Here is a 20,868-nt window from a genome sequence, read left to right on the forward strand (position 1 = left end):
CCTTTCTTTTGATTGAGCAGTTTTGAAACATCCCTTTCTAGAATCTGCAAGTGGATATTTGGATAACTTTGAGGATTTCGTTGGAAACAGGATTATCTTATAAAATCTAGACAGAAGCATTCTCAGAAACTTCTTAGTGATGTTTTCATTCAAGTCACAGAGCTGAAATTTGTCTTTAATAGAGATGGTTTGAAACACTCTTTCTGTGGAATCTGGATGTAGACATTTGGAACGCTTTGAGGCCTATGGTGAAAATGAAAATATCTTCCCATAAAAATTAGACAGAATTCTCAGAATCTAGTTTGTGATGTGTGTACGCAACTAACACAGTTGAACCTTTTTTTTCATTGAGCAGTTGTCAAACACTCTTTTTGTAGGATCTGCAAGTTGATATTTTGATAGCTTTGAGGATTTCGTTTGAAACGGGATTATCTTATAAAATCTAGACAGAAGCATTCTCAGAAACTTCTTCGTGATGTTTTCATGCAAGTCACAGAGTTGAACCTTCCATTTCATAGAGATAGTTGGAAACACTCTTTCTGTTTTAACTGGATGTGGAGATTTTGAGCACCTTGGGGCTTACAGTGAAAATGGAAACATCCTCCCATAAAAACTAGACAGAAGAATTCTCAGAAACTAGTTTGTGTTTTGTGTACTCAACTAACAGAGTTGAGCCTTTCTTTTGATAGAGCTGTTTTGAAACACTCTTTTGTAGAACCTACAAGTGCATATTTGGATAGCTTTCACGATTTCATTTGAAACGGGAATAGCTTCACATAAAATCTACACAGAAGGATTCTCAGAAACTTCCTAGTGATGTTTGCATTGAAGTCACACAGTTGAACATTCCATTTCATACAGCAGGTCTGAAACACTGTTTCTCTGGTATCTGGAAGTGGACATTTGCAGCGCTTTGAGGCATTTGGTAGAAATGGAAATATCTTCCCCTAAAAACTAAACAGAAGAATTCTCAGAAACTAGTTTGTGATGTGTGTACTCAACTAACAGAGTTGAACCTTTCTTTTGATAGACCTGTTTGAAACACTCTTTTTGTAGAATCTGCAAGTGAATACTTGGATAGCTTCAACAATTTCGTTGCAAACGGGAATATCTTCATATAAAATCTAGACAGAAGCATTCTCTGAAACCTCTTAGTGATGTTTGCATTGAAGTCACAGTGTTGAACATTGCATTTCATACAGCAGGTTTGAAACACTTTTTCTGTAGTTTCTGCAACTGTACATTTGGAGCACTTTCAAGCCTATGGTGAAAAAGGAAATATCTTCCCATAATAACTAGCCAGAAGAATTCTCAGAAACCAGATTGTTATGTGTGAACTCAACTATCACAGTTGGAACTTTCTTTTGATTGAGCAGTTTTGAAACACTCTTTTTGTAGAATCTGCAAGTGGATATTTGGATAGCTTTGAGGATTTCGTTGGAAACGGGCTTATCTTATAAAATATAGGCAGAAGCATCCTCAGAAACTTATTAGTGATGTTTTCATTCAAGTCACATAGTTGAAACTTCCATTCCATAGAGATGGTTTGAAACACTCTTTCCGTGGTATCTGGTTGTGGACATTTGGAGCGCTTTGAGGCCTATGGTGAAAATGGAAATATCTTCCGAAAAAACTAGACAGAAGAATTCTCAGAAACTAGTTTGAGATGTGTGTACTCAACTAACAGAGTTGAGCCATTCTTTTGATGGAGCTGTTTGAAACACTCTTTTTGTAGAACCTGCAAGTGCATATTTGGATAGCTTTCACGATTTCACTGGAAACGGGAATGGCTTCACATAAAATTTACACAGAAGGATTCTCAGAAGCTTCCAAGTGATGTTTGCATTGAAGTCACAGAGTTGAACATTCCATTTCGTAGAGCAGGTTTCAAACACTTTCTGTGGTATCTGGAAGTGGACATTTGGAGCGCTTTGAGGCCTATGGTGAAAATGGAAATATGTTCCCCTAAAAACTACACAGTAGAATTCTCAGAAACTACGTTGTGATGTGTGTACTCAACTAACAGAGTCGAAGCTATCTTTTGATAGAGCTGTTTTGAAACACTCTTTTTGTAGAACCTGCAAGTGCATATTTGGATAGCTTTCACGATTTCGTTGGAAACGGGAATAGTTTCACATAAAATCTACACAGAAGGATTCTCAGAAACTTCCTAGTGATGTTTGCTTTCAAGTCACAGAGTTGAACATTCCATTTCATAGAGCAGGTTTGAAACACTCTTTCTGTGGTATCTGGAAGTGGACACTTGGAGCACTTTGAGGCCTATGGTGAAAATGGAAATATCTTCCCCTCAAAACTAGACAGTAGAATTCTCAGAAACTTGTTTGTGATGTGTGTACTCAACTAACAGAGTTGAACATTTCTTTTGATAGAGCTATTTTGAAACACTCTTTTTGTAGAATCTACAAGTGTATATTTGGACAGCTTTAACTAATTCGTTGGAAACGGGAATATTAAAATCTACACAGAAGCATTATCAGAAACCTCGTAGTGATGTTTCCATTGAAGTCACAGTGTTGAACATTGCATTTCATACAGCAGGTTTGAAATACCCTGTTTGTAGTTTCTGCAACTGGACTTTTGGAGCGCTTTGAGGCCTATGGTGGAAAAGGAAATATCTTTCCATAATAATTAGCCAGAAGAATTCTCAGAAACTAGTTTGTGATGTGTGTACTCAGCTAACAGAGTTGAACCTTTCTTTTCATTGAGCAGTTTTGAAACCCTCTTTTTGCAGAGTCTGCAAGTGGATATTTGGATAACTTTGAGGATTTCGTTGGAAACGGGATCATCTTATAAAATCTAGACAGAAGCATTCTCTGAAAGTTCTTAGTGATGTTTTCATTGAAGTCACAGAGTTGAACCATCCATTTCATAGAGATGGTTCAAAACACTCTTTCTGTGGTATCTGGAGGTGGACATTTGGAACGCTTTGAGGCCTACGGTGAAAATGGAAATATCATCCCATAAAAACCAGACAGAAGAATTCTCAGAAACTAGTTTGTGATGTGTGTACTCACCTAACAGTATTGAGCCTTTCTTTTCATAGAGCTGTTTTGAAACACTCTTTTTGTAGAACCTGCAAGTGCATATTTGGATAGCTTTCACGATTTCGTTGGAAACGGGAATATCCTCACATAAAATCTACACAGAAGGATTCTAAGAAACTTCCTAGTGATGTTTGCATTGAAGTCACAGAGTTGAACATTCCATTTCATAGAGCAAGTCTGAAACACTCTTTCTGTGGTATCTGGAAGTGGACATTTGCAGCGCTTTGAGGCCTATGGTGAAAATGGAAATATCTTCCCCTCAAAACTACACAGAAGAATTCTCAGAAACTAGTTTGTGATGTGTCTACTCAACTAACAGAGTTGAACCTTTCTTTTGATAGAGCACATTTGAAACACTCTTTTTGTAGAATCTGCAAGTGGATATTTGGATACCTTTAACGATTTCTTTGGAAACGGGAATATCTTCATATAAAATATAGACTTACGCATTCTCAGAAACCCCTTAGTGATGTTTGCATTGAAGTCACAGTGTTGAACATTCCGTTTCCTCTAGCAGGTTTGAAAAACTCTTTTTGTAGTTCCTGCAACTGGACATTTGGAGCGCTTTGAAGCCGACGGTGAAAAGGAAATATCTTCCCATAGTAACTAGTCAGAAGAATTCTCAAAAACTAGTTTGTGATGTGTATACTCAACTAACACAGTTGAAACTTTCTTTTGATTGAGCAGTTTTGAAACACTCTTTTTGTATCATCTGCAAGTGGATGTTTGGACAGCTTTTAGGATTTCGTTGGAAACGTGATTATCTTATAAAATCTAGACAGAAGCCTTCTCAGAACCTTCTTAGTGATGTTTTCATTCAAGTCACAGTGTTGAAACTTCCATTTCATAGAGATCGTTTGAAACACTCTTTCTGTGCTCTCTGGATGTGGATATTTGGAGCGATTTGAGGCCTACGGTGAAAAGCGAAATATCTTCCCATAAAAACAAGACAGAAGAATTCTCAGAAACTAGTTTCTGATGTGTGTACTCATATAACAGAGCTGAGCTTTTCTTTTGATAGAGCTGTTTTGAAACACTCTTTTTGTAGAACCTCCAAGTGCATATTTGGATAGCTTTCAGATTTCGTTGGAAACGGGAATATCTTCACCTAAAATCTACACAGAAGGATTCTCAGAAACTTCCTAGTGAAGTTTGCATTCAAGTCACAGAGTTGAACATTCCACTTCATAGAGCAGGTTTGAAACACTCTTTCTGTGGTATCTGGAAGTGGACATTTGGAGCGCTTTAAGGCCTATGATGAAAATGCAAATATCTTCCCCTAAAAACTACACAGTAGAATTCTCAGAAACTATTTTGTGATGTGTGTACTGAACTAACAGATTTGAATGTCAGTTGCAGAAACTACAAAAACTGTGTTTCAAACCTGCTGTATGAAATGCAATGTCCAACACTGTGACTTCAATGCAAACATCACTAAGAGGTTTCTGGGAATGCTCCTGTCTAGATTTTATATGAAGATATACCCGTTTCCAACGATATCGTTAAAGCTGTCCAAACATCCACTTGCAGATTCTACAAAAAGAGTTTTTCAAAACAGCTCTATCAAAAGAAAGGTTCAACTCTGTTAGTTGAGTACACACATCACCAACAAGTTTCTGAGAATTCTTCTGTGTAGTTTTTAGGGGAAGATATTTCCATTTTCACCTTAGGCCTGCAAGCACTCCAAATGTCCACTTCCAGATATCCCAGAAAGAGTGTTTGAAATGTGCTCTATGAAATGGAATGTTCAACGTTGTGACTTGAATGCAAACTTCACTAGGAAGTTTCTGCGGATCCTTCTTTGTAGATTTTATGGGAAGTTATTCCCGTTTCCAATGAAATCGTGAAAGCTATCCAAATATGCACTTGCAGGTTCTAAAAAAAGAGTATTTCAAAACAGCTCTATCAAAAGAAAGTCTCAAGTCTGATAGTTGAGGACGCACATCACAAACTAGTTTCTGAGAATTCTTCTGTCTAGTTTTTATGGAAAGATATTTCCATTTTCACCGTAGGCCTCAAAGCACTCCAGATGTCCACATCCAGATACCACAGAGAGAATGTTTCAAACCATCTACATGAAATGGAAGGTTCAACTCTGTGACTTGAATGAAAACATCACTAGGAATTTTCTGAGAATGCTTCTGTCTAGATTTTATATGATAATCCCATTTCCAACGAAATCCTCAAAGCTATCCAAATATCCACTTGCAGATTCTACAAAAAGAGTGTTTCGAAAGTGCTCAATCAATAGAAAGGTTCAACTGTGTTAGTTGAGTACACACATCACAAACTAGTTTCTGAGAATTCTTCTGGTTAGTTATTATGAGCTATTCCTGTTTCCAACGAAATAGTGAAAGTTATCCAAATATGCAATTGCACGTTCTACAAAAAGAGTGTTTGACAACTGTTCAATAAAAAAAAAAAGGTTCAACTGTGTTAGTTGAGTACAAACATCACAAACTAGTCTCTGAGAATTCTTCTGGCTAGTTATTATGGGATGATAAGGCCTTTTTCACCATAGGCCTCAAAGCGCTCCAAATGTCCTGTTGCAGAAACTACAAAAAGAGTGTTTCAAACCTGCCGTATGAAATGGAATGTTCAACCCTGTGACTTCAATGCAAACATTCCTAACAGGTTTCTGAGAATGCTTCTGTCTAGATTTTATGTGAAGATATACCCGTTTCCAACGAAATCGTTAAAGCTATCCAAATATCCACTTGCAGATTCTACAAAAAGAGGGTTTCAAAACTGCTCAATCACAAGATAGGTTCAAATGTGTTAGTTGAGTACTCACATGACAAACTAGTTTCTGAGAATTCTTCTGGCTAGTTTTTATGGGAAGATATTTCAATTTTCACCATTGGCCTCAAATCACTCCAAATGTCCACATCCAGATACCACAGAAAGAGTGTTTCAAATCATCTCTATGAAATGGAAGGTTCAACAATGTGACTTGAATGAAAACATCACCAAGAAGGTTCTGAGAAGGCTTCTGTCTAGATTTTATAAGATAATCCCGTTTCCAATGAAATCCTCAAAGCTATCAAAACATCCACTTGCAGATTCTACAAACAAGAGTGTTTCAAAACTGCTCAATCAAAAGAAAGGTTCAACTGTGTTAGTTGAGTAGACACATCACAAACTAGTTTCTGAGAATTCTTCTGTGTAGTTTTTAGGGGAAGACATTTCCATTTTCTCAATAGGCCTCAAAGCACTGCAAATGTCCACTTCTAGATACCACAGAAAGAGTGTTTCAAACCTGCTCTATGAAATGGAATGTTCAACTCTGTGACCTCAATGGAAACGTCTCTAGGAGGTTTCTGAGAATCCTTCTGTGTAGATTTCAAGTGAAGATATTCCCGTTTCCAACGAAATCGTGAAAGCTATCCATATATGCACTTGCAGGTTCTACAAAAAGAGTGTTTCAAAACAGCTCTATCAAAAGAAAGGCTCAAATCTGTTATTTGAGTACACACATCACAAACTAGTTTCTGAGAATTCTTCTGTCTAGTTTTTATGGGAAGATATTTCCATTTTCACCGTAGGTCTCAAAGCGCTCCAAATGTCCACATCCAGATACCACAGAAAGTGTGTTTCAAACCATCCCTATCAAATGGAAGGTTCAACACTGTGGCTTGAATGAAAACATCACTAAGAAGTTTCTGAGAATGCTTCTGCTAGATTTTCTAAGATAATCCCATTTCCAACGAAATCCTCAAACCTACTCAAATATCCACTTGCAGATTCTACAAAAGAGTGTTGCAAAACTGCTCAGTCAAAAGAAAGGTTCAACTGTGTTAACTGAGTACACACATCACAAACTAGTTTCTGAGAATTCTTCTGGCTACTTATTATGGGAAGATATTTCCCTTTTCACCGTAGGCTTCAAAGCGCTCCAAATGTCCAGTTGCAGAATCTACAAAAAGAGTGCTTCAAACCTGCTGTATGAAATGCAATGTTCAACACTGTGACTTCAATGCAAACATCACTAAGAGGATTCTGAGAATGCTTGTGTCTAGATTTTATGTGAAGATCTTCCCGTTTCCAACAAAATCGTCAAAGCTATCCAAATATCCACTTGCAGATACTACAAAAAGTGTGTTACAAAACAGCTCTATCAAAAGAAAGGTTCAACTCTGTTAGTTGAGTACACACATCACAAACTAGTTTCTGAGAATTCTTCTGTGTAGTTTTCAGGGGAAGACATTTCCATTTCAACCATAGGCCTCAAAGCGCTGCAAATGTCCATTTGCAGACACCACAGAAAGAGTGTCTCAAACCTGCTCTATGAAATGGAATATTCAACTCTGTGACTTCAATGGAAACATCTCTAGGAAGTTTCTGAGAATCCTTCTGTGCCGATTTTATGCAAAGATATTCCCGATTCCAACGAAATCGTGAAAGCTATCCATATATGCACTTGCAGGTTCTACAAAAAGAGTGTTTCAAAACACCTCTATCAAAAGAAAGGCTCAACTCTGTTTGTTGAGTTCACACATCACAAAGCAGTTTCTGAGAATTCTTCTGTCTAGTTTTTATGGGAAGATATTTCCGTTTTCACCGTAGGCCTCAAAACGCTCCAAATGTCCACGTCCAGATACCACAGAAAGAGTGTTTCAAACCATCTCTATGAAATGGAAGGTTCAACCCTGTGACTTGAATGAAAACTTCACTAAGAAGTTTCTGAGAATGCTTCTGCTACATTTTATAAGACAATCCCATTTCCAACGAAATCCTCAAACCTATCCAAATATCCACTTGCAGATTCTACAAAAGAGTGTTTCGAAACTGCTCAGTCAAAAGAAAGGTTCAACTGTGTTAATTGAGTACACACATCACAAACTAGTTTCTGAGAATTCTTCTGGCTAGTTATTATGGGAAGATATTTCCTTTTTCACCATAGGCCACAAAGCGCTCCAAATGTCCAGTTGCACAAACTACAAAAAGAGTGTTTCAAACCTGCTGTATGAAATGCAATGTTCAACACTGTGACTTCAATACCAACATCACTAAGAGGTTTCTGAGAATGCTTCTGTCTAGATTTTATAAGATAATCCCGTTTCCAACGAAATCCTCAAAGCTATCCAAATATCCACTTGCAGATCCTACAAAAAGAGTGTTTGACAACTGTTCAATCAAAAAAAAAGGTTCAACTGTGTTAGTTGAGTACAAACATCACAAACTAGTCTCTGAGAATTCTTCTGGCTAGTTATTATGGGATGATAAGGCCTTTTTCACCATAGGCCTCAAAGCGCTCCAAATGTCCTGTTGCAGAAACTACAAAAAGAGTGTTTCAAACCTGCCGTATGAAATGGAATGTTCAACCCTGTGACTTCAATGCAAACATTCCTAACAGGTTTCTGAGAATACTTCTGTCTAGATTTTATGTGAAGATATACCCGTTTCCAATGAAATCGTTAAAGCTATCCAAATATCCACTTGCAGATTCTACAAAAAGAGGGTTTCAAAACTGCTCAATCACAAGATAGGTTCAAATGTGTTAGTTGAGTACTCACATGACAAACTAGTTTCTGAGAATTCTTCTGGCTAGTTTTTATGGGAAGATATTTCAATTTTCACCATTGGCCTCAAATCACTCCAAATGTCCACATCCAGATACCACAGAAAGAGTGTTTCAAATCATCTCTATGAAATGGAAGGTTCAACACTGTGACTTGAATGAAAACATCACCAAGAAGGTTCTGAGAAGGCTTCTGTCTAGATTTTATAAGATAATCCCGTTTCCAATGAAATCCTCAAAGCTGTCAAAACATCCACTTGCAGATTCTACAACAAGAGTGTTTCAAAACTGCTCAATCAAAAGAAAGGTTCAACTGTGTTAGTTGAGTAGACACATCACAAACTAGTTTCTGAGAATTCTTCTGTGTAGTTTTAAGGGGAAGACATTTCCATTTTCTCAATAGGCCTCAAAGCGCTGCAAATGTCCACTTCTAGATACCACAGAAAGGGTGTTTCAAACCTGCTCTATGAAATGGAATGTTCAACTCTGTGACCTCAATGGAAACGTCTCTAGGAAGTTTCTGAGAATCCTTCTGTGTAGATTTCAAGTGAAGATATTCCCGTTTCCAACGAAATCGTGAAAGCTATCCATATATGCACTTGCAGGTTCTACAAAAAGAGTGTTTTAAAACAGCTCTATCAAAGGAAAGGTTCAACCCTGTTAGTTGAGTACACACATCACAAACTGGTTTCTGAGAATTCTTCTGTGTAGTTTTTAGGTGAAGACATTTCCATTTTCACCATAAGCCTCAAAGCGCTCCAAATGTCCAATTCCAGATACCACAGAAAGCGTGTCTCAAACCTGCTCTATGAAATGGAATGTTCAACTATGTGACTTGAATGCAAACATCACTAGGATGTTTCTGAGAATCCTTCTGTGTAGATTGTATGTGAAGATATTCCCATTTCCAACGAAATCAATAAAGCTATCCAAATATCCAATTGCAGATTCTACAAAAAGCGTGTTTCAAAACAGCTCAATCAAAAGAAAGGTTCAACTCTGTTAGTTGAGTACACACATCACAAACTAGTTTCTGAGAATCCTGTGTAGTTTTTAGGGTAAGATATTTCCATTTTTACCGTAGACCACAAAGCGTTCCAAATGTCCACTTCCAGATACCACAGAAAGAGTGTTTCAAACCTGCTCTATGAAATGGAACGTTCAAGTCTGTGACTTGAATTCAAACATCACTGGGAAGTTTCTGAGAATCCTTCTGTGTAGATTTTATGTGAAGCTATTGCCGTTTCCAGGGAAATCGTGAAAGCTATCCAAATATGCACTTGCAGGTTCTACAAAAAGAGTGTTTCCAAAGAAGTCTATCAAAAGAAAGGCTCAAGTCTGTTAGTTGAGTAGACACATCACAAACTAGTTTCAGATAATTCTTCTGTCTAGTTTTTACAGGAAGATATTTCCATTTTCACCGTAGGCCTCCAAGCACTCCAAATGTCCACATCCAGATACCACGGAAAGGGTGTTTCAAACCATCCCTATGAAATGGAAGGTTCAACTCTGTGACTTGAATGAAAATATCACTAAGAAGGTTCTGTCTATATTTTATAAGATAATCCCGTTTCCAACGAAATCCTCAAAGCTATCCAAACATCCACTTGCAGATTCTACAAAAAGAGTGTTTCAAGCTGCTCAATGAAAAGAAAGGATGAACTGTGTTAGCTGAGAATACACATCACAAACTAGTTTCTCAGAATTTTTCTGGCTAGTTATGATGGGAATATGTTTCCTTTTTCACCAAAGGCCTCACAGCGCTCCAAATGTCCAGTTGCTGAAAATACAAAAAGAGTGTTTCAAACCTGTTGTATGAAATGCAATGTTCAACACTGTGACTTCAATGCAAACATGACTAAGAGGTTTATGAGAATGTTTCTGTCTAAATTTTATATGATGTTATTCCAGTTTCCAACGAAATCGTTAAAGGTATCCAAATATCCACTTGCAGATTCTACAAAAAGAGTGTTTCAAAACAGCTCTATCAAAAGAAAGGTTCAACTCTGTTAGTTGAGTACACACATCACAAACAAGTTTCTGAGAATTCTTCCATGTAGTTTTTAGGGGAAGATATTTCCATTTTCACCGTAGGCTTCAAAGCCCTGCCAATGTCTACTTCCAGATACCACTGAAAGAGTGTTTCAAATCTGGTCTATGAAATGGAATGCTCAACTATGTGATTGAAGGGAAACATCACTAGGAAGTTTCTGAGAATCCTTTTGTGTAGATTTTATGTGAAGCTATTCCCATTTCCAACGAAATCGTGAAAGCTATCCCAATACGCACTTGCAGGTTCTACAATAAGTGTGTTTCAAAACAGCTCTATCAAAAGTACTGCTCAACTCTGTTAGTTGAGTACACACATCACAAACTAGTTTCTGAGAATTCTTCTGCCTAGTTTTTAGGGAAGATATTTCCATTTTCACCATAGGCCTCACAGCGCTCCAAAAGTCCAGTTGTAGAAACGACAAAAAGAGTGTTTCAAACCTGTTGTATGAAATTCAATGTTCAACACTGTGACTTCAATGCAAACATCACTAAGAGCTTTATGAGAATGCTTCTGTCTAGATTTTATATGAATGTATTCACGTTTCCAATGAAATTGTTAAAGGTATCCAAATATCCACTTGCAGATTCTACAAAAAGAGTACTTCAAAACAGCTCCATCAAAAGAAAGGTTCAACTCTGTTAGTTGAGTACACACATCACAAACAAGTTTCTGAGAATTCTTCTGTCTAGTTTTCATGGGAAGATATTTCCATTTTCACCGTAGGCCTCAAAGCGCTCCAAATGTCCACATCCAGATACCACAGAAAGAGTGTTTCAAACCATCTCTATGAAATGGAAGGTTCAACTCTGTGACTTGAATGAAAACATCACTAAGAAGTTTTTGAGAATGCTTCTGTCTAGAATTTATAAGATAATCCCGTTTACAATGAAATCCTCAAAGCTATCCAAATATTCACTTGCAGATTCTACAAAAAGTGTGTTTCAAAACTGCTCAATCAAAAGAAAGGTTCAACTGTGTTAGTTGAGTACACACATCACAAACTAGTTTGTGAGAATTCTTCTGGCTAGTTATTATGGGAAGATATTTCCTTTTTCACCTTAGGCCTCAAAGCGTTCCAAATGTCCAGTTGCACAAACTACAAAAAGAGTGTTTCAAACCTACTGTATGGAATGCAATGTTCAACACTGTGACTTCAATGCAAACAATACTAAGAGGTTTCTGAGAATGCTTCTGTCTAGATTTTATATGAAAATATTCCCGTTCCCAATGAAATCGTTAGAGCTATCCAAATTTCCACTTGCAGAGTTTACAAAAAGAGTGTTTCAAAACAGCTCTATCAAAACAAACGTTCAACCCTGTTAGCTGAGTACATACATCACAAACTAGTTTCTGAGAATTGTTTTGTCTAGTTTCTATGGGAAGATATTTCCATTTTCACCAAAGGCCTCAAAGCGCTCCAAATGTCCATATCCAGATACCACAGAAAGAGTGTTTGAAACCTGTTGTAGGAAATGGAATGTTCAACCCTGTGACTTCAATGCAAACATCACCAAGAAGTTTCTGAGAATGGTTCTGTCTAGATTTTCTATGAAGATATTCCCGTTTCCAAAGAAATCGTTAAAGCTATCCAAATATCCACTTGCAGATTCTACAAAAAGAGTGTTTCAAAACAGCTCTATCAAAAGAAAGGTTCAACTCTGTTAGTTGAGTACACACATCAGAATCTAGTTTCTGAGAATTCTTCTGTGTAGTTTTTAGGGGAAGATATTTCCATTTTCACCATAGGCCTCAAAGCGTTCCAAATATCCACTTCCAGATACCACAGAAAGAGTGTTTCAAACGTGCTCTATGAAGTGGAATATTCAACTCTGTGAGTTGAATGCAAACATCACTAGGAAGTTTCTGAGAATCCTTCTGTGTAGATTTTATGTGAAGATATTCCCGTTTCCAACAAAATCGTGAAAGCTATCCACATATGCATTTGCAGGTTCTACAAAAAGCGTGTTTCAAAATAGCTCCATCAAAAGAAAGGCGCAACTCTGTTAGTTGAGTACACACATCACAAACTTGTTTCTGAGAATTCTTCTGGCTAGTTATTAGGGGAAGATATTTCCTTTTTCACCATAGGCCACAAAGCGCTCCAAATGTCCACATCCAGATACCACAGAAAGAGTATTTCAAACCATCTCTATGAAATGGAAGGTTCAACTCTCTGACTTGAATGAAAACATCACTAAGACGTTTCTGACAAAGCTTCTGTCTAGATTTTATACGATAATCCCATTTCCAACGAAATCCTCAGAGCTATCCAAACATCCATTTGCAGATCCTACAAAAAGAGTGTTTCAAAACTGCTGAATCAAAAGAAAGCTTCAACTGTGTTAGTTGAGTATAGACATCACAAACTAGTTTCTGAGGATTCTTCTGTCTAGTTATTATGGGAAGATATTTCCTTTTTCACCATAGGCCTCAAAGCGCTGCAAATGTGAAGTTGGAGAAACTACAAAAAGAGTGTTTCAAACCTGTTGTATGAAATGCAATGTTCAACACTGTGACTTCAATGCAAACATCCCTAAGAGGTTTCTGAGAATGCTTCTGTCTAGATTTTATATGAAGATATTCCCGTTTCCAACGAAATCGTTAAAGCTGTCCAAACATCCACTTGCCGATTCTACAAAAAGAGTGTTTCAAAAGAGCTCTATCAAAAGAAAAGTTCAACTCTGTTAGTTGAGTACACACATCACCAACAAGTTTCTGATAATTCTTCTGTGTAGTTTTTAGGGGAAGATATTTCCATTTTCACCATTGGCCTCAAAGCGCTCCAAATGTCCACTTCCAGATACCCCAGGAAGAGTGTTTCAAATGTGCTCTATGAAATGGAATGTTCAACTTTGTGACTTGAATGCAAACTTCACTAGGAAGTTTCTGAGGATCCTTCTTTGTAGATTTTATGGGAAGCTATTCCCGTTTCCAACGAAATCGTGAAAGCTATCCAAATATGCATTTGCAGGTTCTAAAAAAAGAGTGTTTCAAAACAGCTCTATCAAAAGAAAGTCTCATCTCTGTTAGTTGAGTACGCACATCACAAACTAGTTTCGGAGAATTCTTTTGTGTAGTTTTTATGGGAAGATCTTTCCATTTTCACCGTAGGCCTCAAAGCGGTCCAGATGTCCACATGCAGATACCACAAAAAGAGTGTTTCAAACCATCTCTATGAAATGGAGGCTCCACTCTGTGACATGAATGAAAACATCACTAAGAAGTTTCTGAGAATGCTTCTGTGTAGATTTTATGAGATAATCCCGTTTCCAACGAAATCCTCAAAGCTATCCAAATATGCACTTGCAGATTCTACAAAAAGAGTGTTTCAAAAATACTCAATCAAAAGAAAGGTTCAACCCTGTTAGTTGAGTACACACATCACAAACTAGTTTCTGAGAATTCTTCTGGCTAGTTATTTTGGGAAGATATTTCCTTTTTCACCATAGGCCTCAAAGCGCTCCAAATGTCCAGTTGCAGAAACTCCAAAATAGTGTTTCAAAGCTGCTGCATGAAATGCAATGTTCAACACAGAGACTATAATGCAAACATCTCTAAGAAATTTCTGAGAATGCTTCTGTCTAGATTTTATAAGATAATCCCGTTTCCAACGAAATCCTCAATGCTATCCAAATATCCACTTGCAGATTCTAAAAAAAGAGTGTTTCAAAAGTTCTCAATCAAAAGAAAACTTCAACTGTGTTAGTTGAGTACACACGTCACAAACTAGTTTCTGAGATTTCTTCTGTCAAGTTTTTGTGGGAAGATATTTCCATTTTCACCGTAGGCCTCAAAGGGCTCTAAATGTTCACATCCACTTACCACAGAAAGAGTGTTTCAAACCTTCTCTACGAAATGGAAGGTTCAACTCTGTGACTTGCATGAAAACATCACTAAGAAGTTTCTGAGAATGCTTCTGTGTAGATTTTATGAGATAATTCCGTTTCCAACGACATACTCAAATCTATCCAAATATCCACTTGCGGATTCTTCAAAAAGAGTGTTTCAAAAATACTCAACCAAAGCAAGGTTCAACTGTGGTAGTTGAGTACACACATCACAAACAAGTTTCTGAGAATTCTTCTGGCTAGTTATTATGGGAAGATATTTCCTTTTTCACCATAGGCCTCATAGCGCTCCAAATGTCCAGTTGCAGAAACTACAAAAAGAGTGTTTCAAACCTGCTGTATGAAACGCAATGTTCAAAACAGTGACTTCAATTCAAACATCTCTAAGAGGTTTCTGAGAATTCTTCTGTCTAGATTTTATATGAAGATATTCCCGTTTCCAATGAAACCGTTAAAGCTATCAAAATATCCACTTGCAGATTCTACAAAAAGAGTGTTTCAAAACAGCTCTATCAAAAGAAAGGTTCAACTCTGTTATTGAGTGCACACATAACAAACTAGTTTCTGAGAATTCTGCTGTGTAGTTTTTAGGGGAAGATATTTCCATTTTCACCATAGGCCACAAAGCGCACGAGTTTCCACTTCCAGACACAACAGAAAGAGTGTTTCAAACCTGCTGTATGAAATGGAATGTTCAACTCTGTGACTAGAATGCAAGCATCACTAGGAAGTTTCTGAGAATCCTTCTGTGTAGATTTTATGGGAAGCTATACCCGTTTCCAATGAAATCGTGAAAGCTATCCAAATATGCCCTTGCAGGGCCTACAAAAAGTGTGTTTCAAAAGAGCTCTATCAAAAGAAAGGCTCAACTCCGTTAGTTGAGTACACACATCACAAAGTAGTTTCTGAGAATTCTTCTGTCTAGTTTTTATGGGAACATATTTCCATTTTCACTGTAGGCCACAAAGCGCTCCAAATGTCCATATCCAGATACCACAGAAAGAGTGTTTCAAACCATATCTTTGAAATGGAAGTTTCAACTCTGTGACTTGAATGAAAACATCACTAAGAAGTTTCTGAGAATGCTTCTGTCTAGATTTTATAAGTTAATCCCTTTTCCAACGAAATCCTCAAAGCTATCCAAATATCCACTTGCAGATTCTACAAAAAGATTGTTTCAAAACTGCTCAATCAAAAGAAATGTTGAACAGTGTTAGTTGAGTACACACATCACAAACTAGTTTCTGAGAATTCTTCTGGCTAGTTATTATGGGCATATGTTACCTTTTTCACCATAGGCCTCAAAGCGCTCCAAATGTCCAGTTGCAGAAACTACAAAAAGAGTGTTTCAAACCTGCTGTATGAACTGGAATGTTCAACACTTTGACTTCAATGCAAACATTACTCAGTGGTTTCTGAGAATGCTTCTGTCTAGATTTTATATGAAGATATTCCCGTTTCCAACGAAATCCTTAAAGCTATCCAAATATCCACTTGTAGATTCTACAAAAAGAGTGTTTCAAAACAGCTCTATCAAAAGAAAGGTTCAACTCTGTTAGTTGAGTACACACATCAGAAACTTGTTTCTGAGAATTCTTCTGTCTAGTTTTTATGGGAAGATATTTCCATTTTCACCGTAGGCCACAAAGCGCTTCAAATGTCCACATCCAGATACCACAGAAAGAGTGTTTCAAACCATCTCTATGAAATGGAAGGTTCAACTCTGTGACTTGAATGAAAGCATCATTCAGAAGTTTCTGAGAATGCTTCTGTGTAGATTTTATAAGATAATCCCGTTTCCAAAGAAATCCTCAAATCTATCCAAATATCCACTTGCAGATTCTACAAAAAGAGTGTTTGAAAACTGCTCAATCAAAAGAAAAGTTCAACTGCGTTAGTTGAGTACACACATCACAAACAAGTTTCTGAGAATTCTTCTGGCTAGTTATTATGGGAAGATATTTCCTTTTTCACTGTAGGCCTCAAAGTGCTCCAAATGTCCAGTTGCAGAAACTTCAAAAAGAGTGTTTCAAACCTGCTGTATGAAATGGAATGTTCATTACTGTGACTTCAATGCAAACATCACTAAGAGATTTCTGAGAATGCTTCTGTCTAGGTTTTATATGAAGATATTCCCGTTTCCAACGAAATCGTTAAAGTTATCCAAATATCCACTTGCAGATTCTACAAAAAGAGTGTTTCAAAACAGCTCTGTCAGAAGAAATGTTCAACTCTGTTAGTTGGATAAACACATCACAGACTAGTTTCTTAGAATTTTTCGGTGTAGTTTTTAGGGGAAGATATTTACATTTTCATCATAGGCCACAAAGCACTCCAAATGTCCACTTCCAGATACCACAGCAAGAGTGTTTCAAACTTGCTGTATGAAATGGAATGTTCAACTCTGTGACTTGAATGAAAACCTCACTAGGTAGTTTCTGAGAATCCTTCTGTGTAGATTTTATGTGAAACTATTCCCGTTTCCAATGAAATTGTGAAAGCTATCCAAAGATGCACGTTCAGGTTGTACAAAAAGAGTGTTCCAAAACAGCCCTATCAAAAGAAAGGTTCAACTGTGTTAGTTGAGTACACACATCACAAACCAGTTTCTGAGAATTCTTCTGGCTACTTATTATGGGAAGATATTTCCTTTTTCACCATAGGCCTCAAAGCGCGCCAAATGTCCAGTTGCAGAATCTACAAAAAGAGTGTTTCAAACCTGCTGTTTGAAATGGAATGTTCAACACTGTGACTTCAAAGGAAACATCACTAAGAGGTTTCTGAAAATACTTCTGTCTAGATTTTATATGAAGATATTCCCGTTTCCAATGAAATCGTTAAAGCTCTCCAAATATCCACCTGCAGATTCCACAAAAAGAGTGTTTCAAAACAGCTCTACCAAAAGAAAGGTTCAACTCTGTTAGTTGAGTATGCACATCACAAACTATTTTCTGAGAATTTTTCAGTGTAGTTTTTAGGGGAAGATATTTCCATTTTCACCATAGGCCTCAAGGCACTCCAAATGTCCACTTCCAGATAACACAGAAAGAGAGTTTCAAACCATCTCTATGAAATGGAATGTTCAACTCTGTGACTTGAAAGGAAACATCTCTAGGAAATTTCAGAGAATCCTTCTGTGTAGATTTTATGTGAAGATATTCCTGTTTCCATTGAAATCGTGAAAGGTATCGAAATATACACTTACAGGTTCTACAAAAATAGTGTTTCAAAACAGCTCTACCAAAAGAAATGCTCAACTCTGTTAGTTGAGTAAACACATCACAAACCAATTTCTGAGAATTATTCTGGCTAGTTATTATGGGAAGATATTTCCTTTTTCACCATAGGCCACAAAGCACTCCAAATGTCCCGTTGGAGAAACTACAAAAGAGTGTTTCAAACCTGCTGTATGAAATGCAATGTTGAACACTGTGACTTCAATGCAAATATCACTAAGAGGTTTCTGAGAATGCTTCTGTCTAGATTTTCCATGAAGATATTCCCGTTTCCAACGAAATCGTGAAAGCTGTCCAAATATGCACTTGCAGGTTCTACAAAAAGAGTGTTTCAAAACAGCTCTATCAAAAGAAAGGCTAAACTTTGTTAGTTAAGGACACACGTCTCAAACTACTTTCTGAGAATTCTTCTGTCCAGTTTTTATGGGAAGATATTTCCATTTTCACCGTAGGCCTCAAAGCGCTCCAAATGTCCACAACAGATACCACTGAAAGAGTGTTTCAAACCATCTCTATGAAATGGAAGGTTCAACTCTGTGACTTGAATTAAAACATCACTAAGAAGTTTCTGAGAATGCTTCAGTCTAGATTTTATAAAATAATCCCGTTTCCAACGAAATCCTCAAAGCTATCCGAATATCCACTTGCAGATTCCAGAAAAAGAGTGTTTCAAATCTGCTCAATCAAAAGAAAGGTTCAACTCTGTTAGTTGAGAACACACATCACAAACTAGTTTCTGAGAACTCTTCTGGCTAGTTATTATGGGAAGATATTTCCTTTTTCACCATAGGCCCCTGAGCGCTCCAAATGTCCAGTTGCAGAAACTACAAAAAGAGTGTTCCAAACCTGCTGTATGAAATGGAATGTTCAACACTGTGACTTCAATTCAAACATAACTAAGAGGTTTCTGAGAATGTTTCTGTCTAGATTTTATATGAAGATATTCCCTTTTCCAACGAAATCGTTAAAGCTATGAAAATATCCACTTGCAGACTCTTCAAAAAGAGTGTCTCAAAGCAGCTCTATCAAAAAAAGCCTCAACTCTGTTAGTTGAGTACACACATCACAAACTAGTTACTGAGAATTCTTCTGTCTAGTTTTTATGGGAAGATATTTCCATTTTCACCGTAGGAATCAATGTGGTCCAAATGTGCACTTCCAAATACCACAGAAAGGGTTTTTCAAACCTGCTCTATGAAATGGAATTTTCAACTCTGTGACTTGAATGAAAACATCACTAAAAAGTTTCTGTGAATGCTTCTGTCTAGATTTTTTTGATAATCCCGTTTCTAAAGAAATCCTCAAATCTATCCAAATATCCACTTGCAGATTCTACAAAAATAGTGTTTCAAGGCTGCTCTATCAAAAGAAAGGTTCAACTGTGTTAGTTGAGTACAGACATCTCAAACTAGTTTCTGAGAATTCTTCTTGCTAGTTATTATGGGAAGATATTTCCTTTTTCACCATGAGCCACAAAGCGTTCAAAATGTCTACCTCCAGATACTACAAAAAGAGTGTTTCAAACCTGCTGTATGAAATGTAATATTAAACTCTGTGACTTCAATGCAAACATCAGTAAGAGGTTTGTCAGAGTGCTTCTGCCTAGATTTTATAAGAAGATATTCCCATTTCCAACGAAGTCGTCAAAGCTATTCAAATATCCACTTGCAGATTCTATAAGAAAAGTGTTTCAAAACAGCTCAATCTAAAGAAAGGTTCAACTCTGTTAGTTGAGTACGCACATCACAAACTAGTTCCTGAATGTTGTTCTGTCTAGTTTTTATGGGAAGATATTTCCATTTTCACCATAGGCCTCAAAGCGCTCCAAATATCCACTTCCAGATACCCCTTAAAGAGTGTTTCAAACCTGCTCTATGAAAAGGAATGTTCAACTCTGTGACTTGAAGGCAAACATCACAAAGGTGTTTCTCACAATGCTTCTGTCTAGATTTTATATGAAGATACTCCCGTTTCCAATGAAATCCTCAAATTTAACCAAATATCTTCTTGAAGATTCTTCAGAAAGACTGCTTCTAACCAGCTCCAGGAAATGGAATGTTCAACTCTGTGACTTGAATGCAAACATCACTAAGAAGTTTCTGAGAATGCTTCTGTCTAGATCTTAGAGAATACTCCCGTTTCCAACGAAATCCTCAATGATATCCAAATATCCACTTGCAGATTCTACCAAAAGAGTGTTTCAAAACTGCACTATCAAAAGAAAGGTTCACCTCTTTTAGTTGTGTACAGACATCACAAACTAGTTTATGAGAATTCTTCTGTCTAGTTTTTATGGGAAGATATTTCCATTTTCTCCATAGGAATCAAAACGCTGCAAATGTCCACTTCCAGATACCACGGAAAGAGTTTTTCAACTTCATCTATGAAATGGAATGTTCAACTCTGTGCCTTGAATGACAACATCACTAAGAAGTTTCTGAGAATGATCCTGTCTAGATTTTATATGAAGACATTCCCCTTTCCAACGAAATCGTTAAGGCTATCCAAATAATCACTTGCACATTCTACAAAAGGAGTGTTTCAAAACAGCTCAATCAAAAGAAAAGTTCAATTCTGTTAGTTGAGTACACACATCACAAACTAGTCTGTGAGAATTCTTCTGTCTAATTTTTATGGGAAGATATTTCCATTTTCACCGTAGGCCTCAAAGCGCTCCAAATGTCCACATCCAGATACCACAGAAAGAGTGTTTCAAACCTGCTCTATGAAAAGGAATGTTCAACTCTGTGACTTCAATGCAAACATCACAAAAATGTTTCTCACAATGCTTTTGTGTAGTTTTATATGAAGATATTCACGTTTCCAACGAAATCCTAAGAGCTATTCAAATATCCACTTGCAGATTCTTCAAAAGGACTGTTTCAAACCAGCTCCAAGAAATGGAATGATCAACCCTGTGACTTGAATGCCAACATCACAAAGAAGTTTCTGAGAATGCTTCTGTATAGATCTTATGGGATATTCCCGTTTCCAACGAAATCCTCAATGCTATCCAAATATCCACTTGCAGATTCTACAAAAGAGTGTTTCAAAACTGCTCAGTCAAAAGAAACGTTGAACTCTCTTAGTTGAGTACACACATCACAAACTAGTTTCTGGGAATTCTTGTGTCTAGTTTTTATTG

Source organism: Pan paniscus, chromosome 23 (genome assembly GCF_029289425.2).
Source record: "Pan paniscus chromosome 23, NHGRI_mPanPan1-v2.0_pri, whole genome shotgun sequence".
Taxonomy (NCBI): Eukaryota; Metazoa; Chordata; class Mammalia; order Primates; family Hominidae; genus Pan; species Pan paniscus.